The sequence below is a fragment of the Notamacropus eugenii genome, chromosome 1 (genome assembly GCF_028372415.1).
Source record: "Notamacropus eugenii isolate mMacEug1 chromosome 1, mMacEug1.pri_v2, whole genome shotgun sequence".
In the NCBI taxonomy this organism is placed as follows: domain Eukaryota; kingdom Metazoa; phylum Chordata; class Mammalia; order Diprotodontia; family Macropodidae; genus Notamacropus; species Notamacropus eugenii.
Genome location: NC_092872.1, coordinates 724,577,009 through 724,595,638, shown reverse-complemented (window position 1 = coordinate 724,595,638; position 18,630 = coordinate 724,577,009). Strand labels below are relative to the sequence as shown.

Below are 18,630 nucleotides of genomic sequence, written 5' to 3'. Positions count from 1 at the left end.
TTTAGTATTGCTAGAGAAGTTACACTTGAATCAGGAGCTGAACTACAATTAAAATCATGGCTTATGAATTCTAATGGCTATTCTCAGAGTAATTTCGCCTTGCTCACATTAGGATTCTCCTTCCTTTACACTAGGATTTCTCTTTTAAAATCTGTGAGATAACCAGCTGATGAGAGATCCCAATAAAGGTAAAATAGTGACAGTAGGGTAGTGTGTGTGTGTGTGTGTGTGTGTGTGTGTGTGTGTGTGTGTGTGTGTGTGTGTGTGTGTGTGTGTGTGTGTGTGTAGCCCTACCCCTAGTCAGGTTTAGTCAGTTCCTGAATGACTGTGACTCTGTATAAGGCATTAGCAAGAAAGATATAATTCTCAAAAGTGAGGCAAGAGAATCAAGGAGAGAAGATAAGGGAAAGAGAGGGGAAGCATGTGGAAGGCCCTGGAACCATTGGCTTGTGGGGAGGAGTCAACATCCCCAACATATCCCTTAATTCTCAGTGCTGCATCCCAGTGCTGCATGCAAAGCAAAAACTTGTTCTCTCTTAGTTTGAGCTGAGATTTCATCTTATTTCTAAATCATAGAACACCCACCTCCTCGTCTTATGTTTTATTTCCTAAAATAATTTTCCCATTATTATTTTACTTCTTGCTTTTTCCAATTTTTCTTTTTTTCTTTTTACTAAGTGGTTGGTGGAAGGGGACTTAAATTGGTCAAGAGTTGAAGCTGTTACCCACCCATTCTGGGTGGAAATATGTCCTCCTATGGACCAGAAAAAGTGACTTTATCCTGAAATACCCCCCCCCCCAAAGAGCATCAAGCTCCTACACTACAATTATGTAATGTGTAATTGATATATTCACATCCAATATTCTTCTTGGAAATAGGAGAGTGGAGTGATCACCCAGCAGCAACCTTTGGCCTACTCCCCAAAAAAGTTGAAACCCCAGCTCCCCAGAGACATGGAATAGGCAGTTCAGATTATATGCATATAAATATAATTCATGCTACACATACAGGTTTGGAACCTGCTATATTGTAGTACCCAAATTGGTCCTCCTGGATTTTAGTCCTTGATCACTTACACAACAAATTCCCAAAACTCTCCAAAGGAGCTTTAAGAATGGTTAGGTGATTATATGATCCATTAATATTACAAATCTTGGTTTATTGTAATAAAGAGCTTTAGCAAAATGCTGTCATAAAGCCAATTTTTACCATAAATTAAATAGGTAACATGTATGATCTGGCTCCCTTCTCTGGTTCAGGCTTGCTACACCTCTCATATGGGTATCTTTTTGCTATCTGTTTGATCTGCTGTGTTACTCCCAAAATGTTAGGGGGCGCCAATGACTAGTGCTCTTCAGTCCCATTTAATGATCTAACATCAACTGGCTTTTACAAAATATATTTACTTAGAAAATATAGCAAGAACAAAAGTTCAGATATTTTCTCCAACACCTCAGGGTCGTAATCCCCAGCACATGGTGTCTGGGGGAGTTGGGATTAGGCTCAAAACATCACTCGTTGGACCCACTACATAGCATTGTTCCTACCAAGTTCACATCTAAAGGTGACATCACTGCCAGATGAGACTCTTCTGGGCTAGGGTCTCAAAGGACAAAGCAAAAGATTTTTTTGTTAGTGCTGTGTTGGCTATAATATTTAACCAATGACTTACTTTTTTAAGTTTTTATTGATTTTTTTTACATCACTATACTTTCACCCATGATTACTTCCCTTCCTCCTCCAAGAAAGCTATCCCAAAAAAGAAACAGCAGTTTTAAAGACAAAAAAGAAAACGAGAACTCAGCATAATTGATCAATACATTGAAAAATTCTGAAAATATGTACAATGTACAATTACACCTCACCTCTCCAAATGGGTAAGATAGAGTGTCATCTCTTGCTCTTTATAATTGTATAATATTCTCTTGCGATTCTTTTTTCTGGTTGTTCTTTGTTTTACATGGTTGTTGTGTATGTTTTTTCTTGGTTTTGCTTATTCAGTCCGCATCAGTTTATGTAAATCTTTCCATTCTTTTCTATATACATCACATTCATCACTTTTTACAACACAGTAATGTCCCATTATATTCATGTCAGTCAACATATGATTCTATGTGCCAGTCACAGTGCTACTTTGGAGATAGGAAGAAAACAGTCCTTGCCTCCAATGAGCTCCCAATCTAATGAGGAAAGACCACACATAAAAAGAAGCTGAAGTGTTGGATAAAGTTGCCTATTACTCAGTCAGATGAGAAATGATCATTTGACTGCCCTGGGTGACTTCCTTGAATGGAGGTTCTACCACCTTCTCCAGTCTTTTGTGTACTTTGGTATTTGGTAGGTATATGATCTCCAACCATTTTATTTTATATTTATTTTTATTAGGATTTCCCTTCCTATTATCACCTCTTGGATTTCATTATTATAAAACAAAACTTCTGGATTTTTGAGAGTTTATTTTGTAGCTTGCAACTTTGCTAAAGCTATTATCTTAATTATTATTTTTGCTGATTCCCTGGGATTTTCCAAGCAAATTGTTGTATTATCAGCAAATAAGGATAGTTTTATTTCCTATGTTTTCAACAGCATGCTGGTAAATGTTTCACAACCAGAAAAATATTAATGTGACATATTTTTAAGTTTAATCAGCATTATATTAATATTTTTTTCATCACTTTCTTGAATCTAGATAATCAGCAGAATTATAAACCAGGACCTAATCTATAGTGTTTGACTACTTCCAAGATGTGTATGCTCACACTAAAAATTTAACAGTTGGCTCTAGACAGCTGATATGAGCAGGCTACAGCATACCCCTGGCTTTACCTATCTTCATATCTTAAATTGCTTTCTCTTTTTTATTGCTATTGTTAGCATTTCTAGAACTATATCAAGCAATAGTTGGAAGAGTGGGTATCCTTGCTTTACTCCTATATTTATTGGGAAAGGTTCTAGTTTTTTTGATTGATTTAATTATCAGTTTTAGAAAAGGAAAATGTAATTTTTGGAAAATGGGCATTCTGTGACACCAGCCCAAGAGGGGCGGTCTGACAAAGAGAATTGAGAAACTCATAGAAAACTTGGAGAATATTTGAATATTTTCTAAAACTATCCTGTTTGTTATTTCTTATAGCACAGTAGTACTCCATCACAATCATATACTACAACGTGTTCAAGTATTCCCCAACTGATAGGTATCCCCTCAGTTTCCAATTCTTTGCAACCACAAAAAGAACTGCTATAAATATTTATATGTGTGTGTATAGATAGGTAGATATATACCATATATACAGATGTATGTGTGTATAAATGTATATTAACATATACATATATATATATTTGTGCATGTATGTATATGTGTGTGTTCTCTTTTTTGTTGATCTCTTTGGGATATAGACCTAGTAATGGTATTATGGAGGTCAAAGAGTGTGTACAATTTTATTACCCTTTGGACATAGTTCCAAATTGTTGTCCAGAATGATTGAATCATTTCACATCTCCACTAACAATGCATTAGCATCCCAATTTTTCTGCAACAATGCATGTGTCCCAATTTTTCCACATATTTTCCAACATTTATCATTTTCCTTTTCTATCATGTTAATCAAACTTATAGGTGTCAGGTAACACCACAGAGTTATTTTAATTTGCATTTCTCTAATTATGAGTATAGGAAGCTAGGTGGTAAAGTGAATAGAGTGCTCCAGGCCTGGAATCAGGGAGATCTGAGTTCAAATTTGACCTCAGACACTAGCTGTAAGTCCCTGGACAAGTCACTTAACTGTTAGCTTCTGTTTCCTCAACTGTAAAATGAGCTGGAGAGGGAAATGACAACCACTGCCAAGAAAACCCCAAAAGGGGTCATGAAGAGTCAAACATGACTGAAAGAACTGAACAACAATGATTAGTGATTTAGAGCATTTTTCTCATGATTATTAATAACTTTGATTTTTTTCTTTTGAAAACTGCCTGTTCATATCCTTTGACCATTTACCAATTGGAGAATGGCATTAAGATTCTGAGGACAAGTATCACTTCCAGTAGAAAGAGAGCAGTCACAACATCTCTCTCGGGATAACATTGACTTGGAAGCACCAAAAACTTCAAACCCACTAGAACTAACTCTGAAAACAGCAGCAAAAAAAAAAAAAGCATGAAACGAACAATTTTAACCTAAAGTCCAAAGTCAGGACATAGGCTAGAAAAATGAGCAAGTAACAAAAAAGTACCCATGAATAAAAACTACAATGGTGAAAGAGAAGATCAAGACACAAACTTAGAAGAAGAGAATAATATCAAATAGCTACAATCAAACCTCAAATAAAAATGAGAATTAGACACAAACCCAACAAGAATTCCTGGAAGAGCTGAAATTTTTTTTGAAAAGTTAAAGGAGTAAGAGAGGAAAAATTTGGAATACAAATTAGTTGAGTGCAAGAACATTATAAAAAGGCAACAATTTGGTAAAAGAGGCACTAAAGCTCACTGAACAAAATAATTCCTCATAAATTAGAATTGGAGAAGTAGAAGCTAATGACTCCATGAGACATCAATAAACAAACAAAAGAGTCAAAAAAATTTTTAAATGGAAGAAAATATGAAATATTTCATTGAAAAAAACAACTGACCTAGAAAATAAATTGAGGAGAAACAATTTAAGGATTACTGGACTGCCTAAAAGTCACAACAAAAGAAAGAGAAGAAAGAGCCTAGATATCATATTTCAAGAAATTATAAAGGAAAAATCCTAGAAACAGAGGGTAAAATAAAAATTGAATGAATCCACCAATCACCACTGGAAAGAGATCTTAAAATGAAAACTTCCAGAAATATTATAGTCAAATTACAGAGCTCAAGGATCAAAGGAAAAATACTTAAAGTAAGTGAAAAGAAACAATTCAAGTATCATGGAGCCACAATTGGGAAGAAGATTTAGCAGCTACCTCTTAAAGGAGTAAACAGCTTGGAATATGATATTCCAGAAGGCAAAGTAGCTAGGATTACAATCAATAATAACCTACCCAGCAAAACTGAGTGTCATACTTAGGGGTGGAGTTGAGGAAATGGATATGACAAATGCAGGATTCAAGAGAAGCATAAAAAGGTAAACATGAAAGAGAAATCATAAGGGACTCAATAAGGTTAAACTGTTTATATTCCTATGTGAGAAAATGATACATATAACTCCTAAGAACTTTATCATTGTTAGGGTAGTTAGAAGATGACTGCATAGAAAGAGGGCATGTGTGTGAGTCAATTATGTTGGGATACTCTCAAAAAAAATGAAGAGGTGAGAAAGAGGGATGCACTGGGAGAAGGGAGAAGGGAGAGGAAGACGGAGAAATTACTTCATGTAAAAAAGGCTTGCAAGAAAGGGTTTTTACAGTGGAGAGAAATATGCTGCAGGGCAGAGTAGATGCTTGAACCTCACTTTCTTCTGAATTGGTCCAAAGAGGAAAGAATATAGATAGATAGATTGATAGATATAGATATAGTATATATATATACATATAGTATATGTATGTACACACATTCAATTGGATATAGAAATCTGTCTTACCCAATAGGGAAGTAGGAGGGGAAGAGGGTAAGGAAAAGGTGAGTCAGAGGATAGTTAAAAGGAGGCCAGATTAAGGGAGGTAATGGTCAGAAGAAAAAATAGACTTTTGAGGAGGGATAGGGTAAAAAGAGTGGAAGAGAAGGACAAACAGAAGAAAATAGGACTGAAGGAAAAGCACAGTTAGGAATTAAAATTTTGAGTGTGAATGGGATGAATTTGCCCATAAAATGGAAGCAGATAACAGAATGGATTAGAAACCAGAATCCAACATTACGTTGTTTATAAGAAACACACTTGAAACAGAGAGAGATAACATGCAAAGTTAAAATAAGGGGCTGGAGAAGAATCTATTATACTTTTGCTCAGGTAAAAAAAAAAAGGCAAGGATAGCAATCATGATCTCAGACAAAGGAAAAGCAAAAATAGACCTAATTTAAAAAGATAAACAGGGAAACTACATCTTGCTCAAAGGCACCATAGACAATGAAGTAATATTAATACTAAATATATATGTACCAAACAACACAGAATCCAAATTCTTAAGGGAAAAGTTAAAAGTTACAGGAGGGAATGGGCAGTAAAACTATACTACTGAGGGACTTCAACTTTCCCCTTTCAGAGCTAGAAAAATCTAACCATAAAATAAGAAAGAAGTTAAAGAGATGAACAGAATTTTAGAAAGTTAGGGATTATAGACCTCTGGAGAAAACTGAATGGGAATAGAAAGGAGTGTACCTTTTTCTCAGGTATACATGGCACCTTTGAAATGTTGACCATTGTATTAGGGCATAAAAATTTCACAAGTGAATGCAGAAAAGCAGAAATCTTAAATGTATCCCTTTCACAATGTAATGCAATAGAAATTATATTCAATTAAGGACTGTGGAAGCTTAGATTAAAAATTAATCAGAAACTACAAGAATATCAAGGGAATCAGTGGAAAAAAAATATGAAAGAAGGTAGCCTAGCAGTACCAGATTTCAAACTACTTTACAAAGTGATCAAAACAATATAGTACTGACTGAGAAATAGAGTAGTAAATCAGTGGAATAGGTTAAGTATATAATACAAAAGAAGTAAATGACCATAGTAATTTAGTGTTTGATAAACTCAAAGATCCAAGCGTTTGGGGACAAGAACTCATCATTTGACAAAAATTGCTGGGAAAACTGGAGAGCAGTTTAGCAGAAACTATACATTGAGCAATATCTCGCACTATATACCAAGATAAGGTCAAAATGGGTATATGAATTAGACATAAAAGGTAATAGCATAAGCAAAATAGGGGAGCATGGGAAAATGCACCTGTCAGATTTATGGATGAAGAAAGAGTTTATGACCTGTTGTTCTTCCAGATGAATTTTGCTATCATGTTTTTCCAGCTCTATAAAATAATTCTTTGGTAGTTTGATTGGTATAGAACTAATTAAGTAAATTAACTTAGGTAGAGTTGTCATTTTTATTATATTTTATTATATTGGCTCAGCCTACCCATGAGCAATTAATATTTCTCCAATTGTTTAGATATGTCTTTAATTGTGTGAAAAGTGTTATGTAATTATATTCATATAGTCCCTGGGGTTGTCTTGGCAGGGAGAATCCCAAATATTTTTTATCATGTCTGCAGCTATTTTAAATGAAATTTCTCTTTCTATCTCTTCCTTCTGGGTTTTGTTGTAATATATATAAATACCAGTGCCTTATGTGGGTTTATTTTATATGTTTCAACTTTGCTAAAGTTGTTAATTGTTTTCTCCAATCTTTTAGTTTATTCTCTAGAGATCATTTTAAGAAAGACTCCATTTGTTCTTATGCTTTCTAATGTTTTTAATAGGAATGGGTGTTACATTTTGACAAAAATCTTTTCTGCATCTATTGATATAATTATATGATTTTTGTTGTTATTGATATGTTCAATTAGGCTGATAGTCTTCCTAATATTGAACCAGTCCCATATTCCTGATATAAATCTCACCTGCTAATAGAATTGGAAACTGAACGGATGCCCATCAAGTGAGGAGTAGCTAAAAAAAATCTTGTGGTATGTGATTGTAATGGATTACCATTGTGATATAAGAAATTACAAGCAGGATGGTTTTAGAAAAACCTGGGAAGATTTCTATGAATTGATGCAAAGTGGAGTGGGCAGAACCAAGAGAACACTGCATAAAGTAAGAGCTATAATATTGTAATTAGGATCAACTGTGAAAGAGTTAGCTATTCTGGTCAATAAAATGATCTAAGACAATTCCAAAGGACCCGTGATGAAAAATGTTATTCACCTCTAGAGAGAGATCTGGTAAACTCTAAGTGCAGATTAACACATTCTTTTTCACTTTATATTTCTTGCTTTATTTTTTTTTAACACAGCTAATATAGAAATATGCTTTGTATGATTTCACATATATAATTGGTATTGTATTTCTTGCCTTCTTAATGGATGGGAGAGGAAGGGGGAGAATTAGGAACTCAAAACGATTGTTTAAAATATATAATTAAAAATGCATGTGTGAATATTAACAACTAAAGAAATATGGAAAAGCTTTGCCCAAGAATTGCACCTGAACTGAGATTGACAGAAACTAGGGATTCTAAGAAGGAGTGTATTTCAAACATGGAGGACAGCCTGTTGCAAAGACATGGAGGTGAGAGATGTAATACCAAGTTTGGGAAACAGCTCATTCACCAGTTTGACTCAAATGGCAAATGCATGTACACCATGGAGCAATGTGAAAAGTTTGGAAAAGTTAGGGAGAGGCAGACTATAGAAAACTTTAAATCACAAACTGAGGAATTTCTGTTTTATCCTTGCAGCAATTGGGAGCCACTAAAGATTTCTGGGCAAGAGAGATACATGGTCAGAATTTTGTCTTAGTAAGATTAATTAAGCAGTTGAGTAGAGAAGGGCTAGACCTGAATCAGAATCACCAATTAGACGACTATTGCAGTATGCTAAGTCAGGGGTCACAAACTATAACTGAATAGTCATGTGAGGCTGGATTGGACCCTCACACAGGAGTTGAAATTTATCAATTTAAATTGATAAATTATGAAAACTTTCCTAAAAACTGGGTCAGCTATAGGCTAAAAGGAAGGACATACACCCTTTCTGAGCAGGTCTAGAAGCCTAATCTTAACTATGAATTTTTTTCAGTCTTTTTTCTAATTAATTTTTTAAATCTATTAGTTTTTATTCTGAACTTAACAAGCACAAAATAAAATTAGTGTTTCCAATTGCCTAGTAACAAGAAAAAAAGAGTATTGTACATGAAACTATGAATTTTTATTACCTACAGCTTGCTTTTCTTTTTTAAGTGTTTAATAAATTCAACATATAACTTTCAAAGCTGTCCTGCTTGTCTGGGGTTCTTTTCTCCCTTCTTTATGTTCTCTTCTGTGCTCTTTTTTTTTTTTTTTTTTTTTTTAATGCTTCAATGGCCTTCTCTTATTCTTTGGAGGGTGAGAGGCAACCGGGTCATTTCTCCCTCCTGCCTCCCCTGATGCTGAGTGTATTTTATTGCACATAAACAAAAAATAAAACCAAAATCATTGTAACAAACATGTATACATGTGTCTGATATGACTTATTTTTCTCTCCTGCATATATCTGTCAATTTAAGGGAAGAAAAAGAAAAATGAAATCTTTCTAACAAATTTGTTACAAAAGTCTTGTAACAAAATATTTTTCTTAATTTTTCATGTATATTGTTACTAGGGATTCTTTTGTTCTTTTTCTTCTTTTCTTTTAAATTGGGGGTGACTGAGAAGAGAAAACAAATATTTATTCATTGAAAACTGAAATGAAATTTTAAAAAATTTAAGCCAAATATACATAGTCAAGCAAAGCAAATTCTTTCATTGAGAATGCAAATGTGTGTCTCATTCTAGGATCATCACTGCTCTGTCAAGAGGTAGGTAGCTGGCTTCTTCATCATTCTTCTCAAGTAATGATTGGTCATTGTCTTGATCAAAGTTCAAATCAGGCCTCAGAAACTCACTAGCTGTGTGACCCTAGAGGAGTCATTTGACTTCTATTTAATTTCCATTTCTCCATCTATAAAATGGGAATAATAATAGTGCCAACCTTCCAGGATTGTTGTGAGGATCAAATGAGATCATTGCAATGTGCTTAGCACAGAGCCTGGCACATGGTAAATGCTATATAAATGTTAGCTATTATTTCAAAGTTGTTTTTGTTTACAATTCCAGCTATGAATTTTGCAGATAACCATGTATTCCCTTTGAAGCAAAGGCAGAATGGTATAGTGGAATGAGAACCTTGATCTCCAGGTCTCTGCTTCATCACTGACCATTTGGGTAACATTAGATAGGTTGTTACTCACCTAAGTGGTTACCACAGGTGAACTGGGAGTAATAATGTGTACAGGATTATTTTGAAGAAAATATCTTATGAGTTATGATTATTGTTATTTCTCATTTCCACGAGGAACCCAAATCAAGTGAGTTAAGATTGTCCAGCTCTGCTTTCAGATTTCAGAAAAGAAAGGAAGTGAAATTTCCCATTACGGCTTCTCAGAAGGCAAAAAGGAACCATAGCATTAGCCAGACACCTTTGTCAGGTGGGCTTTTTCTATTGTTAGCAAATGGGGAGGGATTAAGATGTTGGGATCAGAAGTGGCAATTTTTTAATGAATCTTCCTAAGCCAGAAGAGACACTTATCCTAGGTAGCTATGCAAAGGAATGCAGGCTGCAGACTATTTGGGGAAACATGTTTCAAAACACCTGGAGCGTGTGTTTAATCCACAGTTTAAAACAGCTGACTTTTGCTTCCTCAAAGCCAAGTGTCATTGCCACCCCCACCCCCACCTTTTTCCAATACCTACACATTAACATTAATTAAGTCCATCATTACTTAGGACCAGTCACCTCCAGTCCTACCATGGAACCCGAAAAGCCACTTTATTCTCAGCTATCAACCCTCCCCAGACACTCCCAACAGAGGGTTAAGATCAAGGTAGATTGTGACCATTCAGAGCTTTCCTTACCAAGTAATGACCGAAGTTGCAGTGTGAATTGTTGATTCGGGCCTTGCGTTCTCTCTCCCTCTTCCAACATGGAGGCTTCAGCTAAAAAGAAGAATAAGAAGGGGAAGACCCTCACCTTGACAGACTTCTTTGCTGAGAATGGTGGCACCGGTGGGGTAGGAAGTACTTTTGTACCCAAACCAGTCAGCTGGGCTGATGAAACTGATGACCTGGAAGGATATGTTTCCACCACTTGGCATAGTAATGATGACGACATGTACAGGGCGCCTCCAATTGACCGGTCCATCCTGCCCAGTTGCTCCACAGGATGCTCGGGAACCCAGTATTGACCAGAGCCTTCTTCCCAAGTCACCACCCTACTGTGCTTTTCTAGGGAACCTGCCCTATGATGTGACAGAGGATTCCGTCAAGGAGTTCTTTAGAGGACTGAATATCAGTGCAGTACGTTTGCCACGGGAACCCAGCAATCCAGAAAGGTTGGAAGGTTTTGATTATGCTGAGTTTGAGTACTTGGACTCACAGCTCAGCGCTTTGAACCTAAATGAAGAGTTTATAGGTAACAGAAGAATACCAGTAGATGTTGCTGATCAAGCACAAGATGAAGACCAACACCTAGACAATCGTTCCTTAGGCCATGATCAGGATCGAAATCGGGATTCTGACAAGACCGACACAGACTAGAGGGCTCGCCCTGCCACAGACAGCTTTGGTGACTACCCTCCTCAAAGGGGTGATGATAGCTTTGGAGACAAGTATCGTGATCGTTATGATTCAGACCCGTACCGTGATGGTCCCCGGCGGGACATGGACCGATATGGAGGCCGGGATCGATATAATAAGAGGGGCAGCAGAGACTATGATAGAGGTTTAGATTCTAGGATAGGCAGTGTCAGAAGAGCATTTGGTAGTGGGTACCGTCGGGATGATGATTACAGAGGAGGAGGAGATTGCTGTGAAGACAGATATGACGGACGAGATGATAGGTCATGGAACTCAAGAGGTGATTACAGCAGGGATGATTTTAGGCGTGAAGGCAGAGGTCCTCCCCAGAGACCCAAACTGAATCTGAAGCCGCGGAGTGCACCCAAGGATGAAGATTCATCAGCTAGCACCTTGCAGTCTAGACGAGCTGCCTCCATTTTGGGGGGAGCAAAGGCAGTGGATACAGCTGCTAGGGAACGAGAAGTAGAGGAACGACTACAAAATTAGCAAGAGAAACTACAACGACGGCTGGAGAAACCGAAATCAGAAAGACGGCCCCGGGAGAGACACCCATGTTGGCGAAGTGAGGAAACGCAGGAACGATCAAGGACAGGAAGAGACTCTTCACGGACTGGGAATACAGCACCATCTGGCAGAAACACACGAAGGAGGGAGGGTGAGAAATCCCTAGAAAATGAAGCATTCAACGAGGAGGAGGATTCTCAGTCTCCAACTTCCAAGCCTTCTAAATCAGATCAGCTTCCCCTAAAGGTGATGCCTGCACCCCCACCAAAGGAAAACGCCTAGGTGAAAAGAAGCTCCAACCGTCCTGCCCCGTCTCAGAGCTCAGACTCTTCAGCAGCAGTCTCCCATCCGTGGTGGAGGAAAGGTAACATCCCAGCAGTCTGAGGAAGGACCAGCTAATATTTCAAGGAAAAATGAGAATGAAGTAGATGGGGTGAGCGTGCTGAAAGGCCAGAGTGGGAACTCCAACCTTGGTCCAGTGGCTGGAGGAAGTAAAGACCAGTGGAAGGAGTCTGATAGGAAAGATGGCTGAAGAGATCAAGATTCAAGACCTGCACCTGAGTCAAAGAAACCCGAAGAAAATTCGGCCTCTAGATTCAGTTCTGCAAGCAAGTTGTCGGCTCTCTGTTGATAGTGAAGATGAAAACGAGGGTGAAAACTACAACAAATAAACCTCCACTTCATGTGCTTTTTCCCCATCTCTCTCCAACTTGCAACATTCGAGAGCAAATCAAACCTCTATCCAGACAAGACAAAATGAAACTCACATCTCCTGGAGACCTTTCTTAACGTTTTTTTTTTTCCTTAGGAAAAAAAAGGAAAACAATGAAATTCTTTTGCATGCTGCTGCAGCCTTTAAAATATTAAACTAACTGGAGGATTTCCAACCTGTGTAGTCAGAGAGAGAAAAAGACTTTTTAAAAGAAAAGTTCTGGTGTGTTTTAGCAGCACCATATAACTGCCTGTATGAATAGTGCCTAGGGTCCTCCTTATAGCAGAAGTGCTTATATGGTTTCTGAAAGCTGGTTGGGCCTAGGACAGATACAAGGAAGGAGGTGAGTTTTCTCCTTCTTGATTCTTGCTGTCTTATTATGGCATATATGAATTCTGAAGCATTATCTAAATAAAACTTCCATTCTTGAAGGTAGGATAACTAGTCTCTGAGGTTATTTTAGTCTCCAGGAGGCTGCCAACCTCTCCTTTCATTTAATTCCAAGCTGTTGGGGGCCAGTCATGGAGGGAAATGTTGTCCAGTTTTACGCCTCAAGGGGGTGGTTGGGAGTTGGTGCCAAGAGGACAAGACATAATGCTTGGTGACCAGATGCAGTGGGAAGGGAAATCTGGGCCTGAGGGTGATGTAAATCCTTTTGGACCAGATACAGTGAAAGGTTAGAATCTCCAGGAAATATAAGCAATTATTTCTTGGAACATAGGTGTGGGAACTTCTAGACTCATCCATAGTCTATTGCAATCCTGAGTCTTAGAAATATCAGGTCTTAAGAATAGCTAAAGACTTATGTACTTCCATTACTACCCTCTCTCCTTTTCTGCAGTCTCCTAACTAACATCTTCTGTTTATGTCATGTCACAGGTCATTTTTGGGGCCTCAGATACCAGGGAGCTGTCAGGTGAGGAACTGAGTTGCTATTCTAGAGCAAAAGAGTGTCTCATTGCTCCCTTTTGACCCCTCTTGCCACTCCTTGTTCCTCATCCTGGTCTGTGCCAGCACCAGCTTCCTTGATCCCTTGTGAGCACCAGCAAACAGAAGAGGTGATCTTAGCAGGTGAATAAGGAATGGATTGATAGAGGCTATTAAATTGGTAGGCTTTCCCTATCCATTTTCTCCATTCATTTTGATGGCTGATGCTTTTAGGAGCTGTCCTTCTCTCCACTGGAATCCCACACAAATATTCAGATTTATTATGTGGCCTAGACCAGTGTGTGGCTTTTTATTTTTCCTTGAGAGAATAAATGATGATTGTAAGAGAACAACTCAACAGGGCATTGGCTTCTGTTGCAACACAAAAGACCACTGAATTTGATTTTATGTGCAACTTTGTGAGGGTCAACTTAGTGTAGATACTTCCTTTCCCCTTCACCAAATATTATCACCCATGAGAGGAGGATGCCATCCCACTCTCTAATACTTGCACAATTCTTCTCCAGGAAGTCTTAGATTATTCCCAGCCCAGCCAAGTCCCTGAGCTGGTATTTGTGTGGCTGCAGCAGTGGATATATTGAATCATTTTACAAGGTGCAAATAAAAGGTAGACAAATTGAATAAATTACTAAATATGAGTAATTGGCATGTATTGGCCATTAGCTTGGAAGTGAACATTTAGAAGGCATATCCAGACTTGGGTTGATAAGGTAGAGTTTGCCCTCTTCATTTCTACTCTCCTTGCAAATAGTTGTATCCAAGAAGCTATTCTCTCTACTTCCCTTCTTCTCCCTCTGTTAGACCAGGTACAAGAATTGATTTGTGTCCAGCACCTGAAGACATATAAAATTTGTTCAAAGATATCTTCTATGAAAGTGACTTGTAATCTGTAGACTTACTACCTGGGAGATGTCTTATGATGTAAAATCCCCATCTTTTGGGCTGAGGGATTTGGTGGTGTTTTTTTTCTGAGTTTTTGTTTGTTTTGTTTTGTTTTCTACAAATAAACCTAATCTTTAAAAAGAAAAAAGAATTATTGATTCGGGCATGTGACCCTTGGGCATGTGACCTAAAACAGTTTTTTGGTGGATGACCCTATAATACTGTGAGAATAAGCTTTGAGGCTTAGACTTTCAGGGTTCTGTGTGTGTGAGTGTGTGTGTTGAATCCCTAGGACAGTGTGGTAAAGCCCCTCTCAGACACCTCAAAATCATGTTTTCAAGAACATAAAATATGGAGGATAACAAAGGCAACAAATTCTATTAAAAAACAAGTTCAGAGACCCCAGGTTAAGCAACCCAACTTTAAAGATAAACTCTACACAGTCAATCAATAAGCGTTTATTAAGTGCCTACTATGTGCCAGGCACTGTTCTAAATCCTAGAGATATAGAGCCAATGAATGCAATCATCCTTCCTCTCAAGGGGCTTCTGACAAGTTCTTTATCAGTGTTCACTTTACTCCTATATTCTTGTTGGGGCAGAAGGTAAGGGTGTTTCAGGGAAACTCATTTAGGATATGGAACAGAGAAATTGGTTTTTTATCCCCTGCTTTGACAAAATTGGGCAGCTCCAATGAATTTCTGTGCTTCTGATTCCCTTGTAAAAAAAAATGTGACAAATAAAAACTGCCTCCCAAGGAATTGCTCTGAGAATTGGAACTGTATAAAACACTTTGAGATTCTCAGATAAGAGGTGTTATATAAGAGATTAAAGACTGGGATTACCTCTGCTTTGGGGGAGGGGGAGAGAGAAAAAAATAAGAGGAGATGATGGAATTCTGGAGTTAGATCTTAGAATTTATCTCATTTAGTCTCACTTAACAGATGATGAGAACAGAACGTTCACCAGCGTCAAGTTTTGATCAGTATTTTTTGATCACCTATTATTTGCTGGGCAATATACTAGAAGCTAGAGATATAATGAGGTTTTAGGGCATAGTCCCCACCCTCCAAAGGTCTGGGAAAAGAAAGGTGGTATGACCTGAAAAGGATGTTAGCAGGGATCTCACAAGCTGCTTCATGTTGACAATGGAGGAAGGTGAGGCTCAGAGAGGTTACATAACTAGACAGTGATAGGAACAGAATTAGAACCCTAGGTCACAGAAGGGTTGGAGAGCACTTCAGTGACAATCTAGTTCAACCTATATTTGGGGAAAAAAATCCCCTTTACAACATACCCAACAAATGGTTATCCAACCTTTTCTTGAATATCTCCAATGATTGAGACTCATTACTTTTTTAAAACTGTATTGATATTTCTGTATACCACCTTCACTGCTAAATGAATCCTTCTCATTTCTCTTATATGACATCATTAATTATAACAAAAAATAAAATAGGGGGAGAAAGTCCAAAAAAAACCTGTTGTTCAGCCTTCATTTTTTGAAGAAGACCAATGACATCGTGGGATGATGTCTTGACTTGCCAATGAATTGGATTTAAGTGAGGCAGAGTTGCACAAAGTCATCAACCTCACCCTCTCTTCCAGAGTCATTGGAGTCTTGCAGCAGGACAGAAGTCAAGATGACTGGTGATGGCCCAGGATGCAGTGCATAACTTCAGCATCTTCAGTGTCTCACCAAGCTCTAAGAACTCTATAATGCCTGCTTCAGCTTCCTTCATGGTCATTGGAATAAATTGTTTTCATCTTCCTGTTCCACTGAGAAAGTCTTCACATGCTTGGAATAGACATTTCCCTAACTCACCAACAGGTTTGAGTTTTATCATTTACCCTCTACCTGGTTCAACCCATCTGCCTAAATGGTTTGCCCAGTCAAGGTCATCCACTGCATCCTGAGTCATCATCAGTCATCCTGACTTTTGTTCTGCCACTGGATTCCAGTGACTCTGAAGGAGAAAGTGAGGCTGAGGGCTCTTCAAAGCTTTGCCTCACTTAAATCCAATTCATACACAAGTCAAGACCTTACCCTGTGACATCATTGGTCCTCTTCAAAAAATGGACAACATTTTCAAATACTTAAAGTTATTATGTCCCTCAAAAATGGTTTCTTCAGCCTATCACCTGTACCAACATGATGTCAGTTTCACCATTCTTCCTGACTACCCTCTGGGTGAGCTTTACCTTATGCAAATGTCCTTTCTGAAATGGGATGGCGAGTGCTAAAAATGATATTCCAGATAGGAGCTGATCAGGACATCTTATTTCTGGAAGCTGTAGCCTAAGATTACATTGACTTCTTTGACTTTCCTTGATCACACTGTTTACTCCTATTGAGATTATAGCTTATTAAAACAATGTGCTCTTTTTCAGACAAACATCTGTCTAAACCGGATGTCATCTTTATTACTCTCTCTCTCACCTTCCACATCCGATCAGTTGCCAAGTCTTGTCCATCTAACTTTTGCAGCATCTTTCATATATATCCCCTTCTCTCCGCTAACATTGCCTCCACCAATGCCCAGACACTGTTATACCTCATACTTGGACTATTGCCATAGCCTTCTGTTTGGTCTTCCTTCCTCAAATCTCTCCCCATTGGGGTACATTCTCCACTTAGCTATCAAAATACTCTTCCCAAAGTCCAGTGTGACCTTGTTTAACCCTATCCTTCCCCCATTCAATAAACACCAGTGGCTTCCTACTGAATCCAGGATTAGATAAAACATTTGGATTGTAAAGTGCTTGATAGCCTGGCCCCCTTCCTATCTTTCTAGTCCTCTTCTATTTTATTCTCTTCCAAGTACCCTATGATCCAATGACCTGGGCCTCTTTGCTGTTTTTCTCACAAGTCATTTCATCTCCTGGTTCCATTCTGTGTACTCCATACCTGCTCTGTTTTCCCTCCTCAACTCTGCTTCCTGGTCAGCTTCCCTCAAATCTAAACCAAAACCCCACTTTCTGCAAGAAATCTCTCATGGTAACCCTTAATGCTAGGGCCTACCCTCTGTGATCATTGCTAATTTATCCTGTATATAATTAGTTTGTTCACAGTTGTATGCATGTTGTCTCTCTCACTAGAATGGGCATTGTTTGAAAACAGGGACCATTCTTTGCTTTTCTTTGTATTCTCAGCCATTCCCTCTTAGCCATCCAACTGCTCAAGGCTCCTGAGGTAGCTGTATGTGTCAGGCAAGTTAAATCACAGCCACCGCCTCGACTATCACCTCAACCATTGCTTCTCCTAAACTGATGGACCAGGACCCTGAATCAATGAACCTTGGGTATAGAAATAACATTTCCCATCTGGGCCCCATAGCCATCATAAAGGGAGTGATCACTCTGGAGAAGGAGGTCCACCCTCCTCACCACCACCAACATCAACTGCAGATCAACTACCACAAGCTGGCAGATAAGAGTAGCAATATCCAGCCCTGTCTTCCAGCCCAGCCCCAGTAGCCATCATCCCAGGCAACAATCCTTATGGAAATATACTTCTGGAGGGTGCTGAAGTCACAGCTTCTGATGGCTCAGTTAAAAAAGTTCTTCTCACCTAAGTCCTTAGCACTGTCAAATGGTCCCAAACCAGACACTGATAGGATTTCATCAATGGAAATGCCATTCAAAGAAGAGGTATGATCATCTGCTTTGTCAATGCACTTTAAGGACCTTGGGACCTTTCCATCTGACTTATATCCGAAACTTCTATTTGTATTATCTCCCACTTTAAAATGTGAATCTGCCATACCCTTTGACCCAGAAATACCACTTTTAGGACTGTATCCCAAAAAGATCATAAACAAGGGAAAAGGATCCACATGTACAAAAATATTTATAGCAGCTCTTTTTGTGGTGGCCAAGAACTGGAGATCAAGGGAATGCCCATCAGTTGGGGAATGGCTGAACAAGTTGTGGTATATGAATGTAATGGAATACTATTATGCTATAAGAAATGACAAACAGGACAACCTGGAAAATTTTATATGAACTGACACTGAGTGAGGGAAGCAGAACCAGGAGAACACTGTACACATAACAGCCACAGGACTGTATCTGATAAACTTAGCTCTTCATAACAATGCAAGGACTTAAAACATTTCCAAAGGATTCATGATGCAAAATGCCATCCACATCCCGAAAAAGAACTATGAAGTTGGAATACAGAATGAAGTAGACTATTTTCTCTTTTTTTATGTTTTCTTTTGGTTTTTCTTATGGTTTATCCCTTTTGTTTCAATTCTTCTATGCAACATGACTAATGTGAAAACGTGTTTAA

The 18,630-nt window shown here is 38.2% G+C and overlaps 1 pseudogene; it reads left to right on the top strand.

Annotated features, from left to right (window-relative positions):
* The first annotated feature begins 10,636 nt into the window (after nucleotides 1-10,636).
* Nucleotides 10,637-12,466, top strand: LOC140528592 (eukaryotic translation initiation factor 4B pseudogene; annotated as a pseudogene).
* Nucleotides 12,467-18,630: the final 6,164 nt, after the last annotated feature.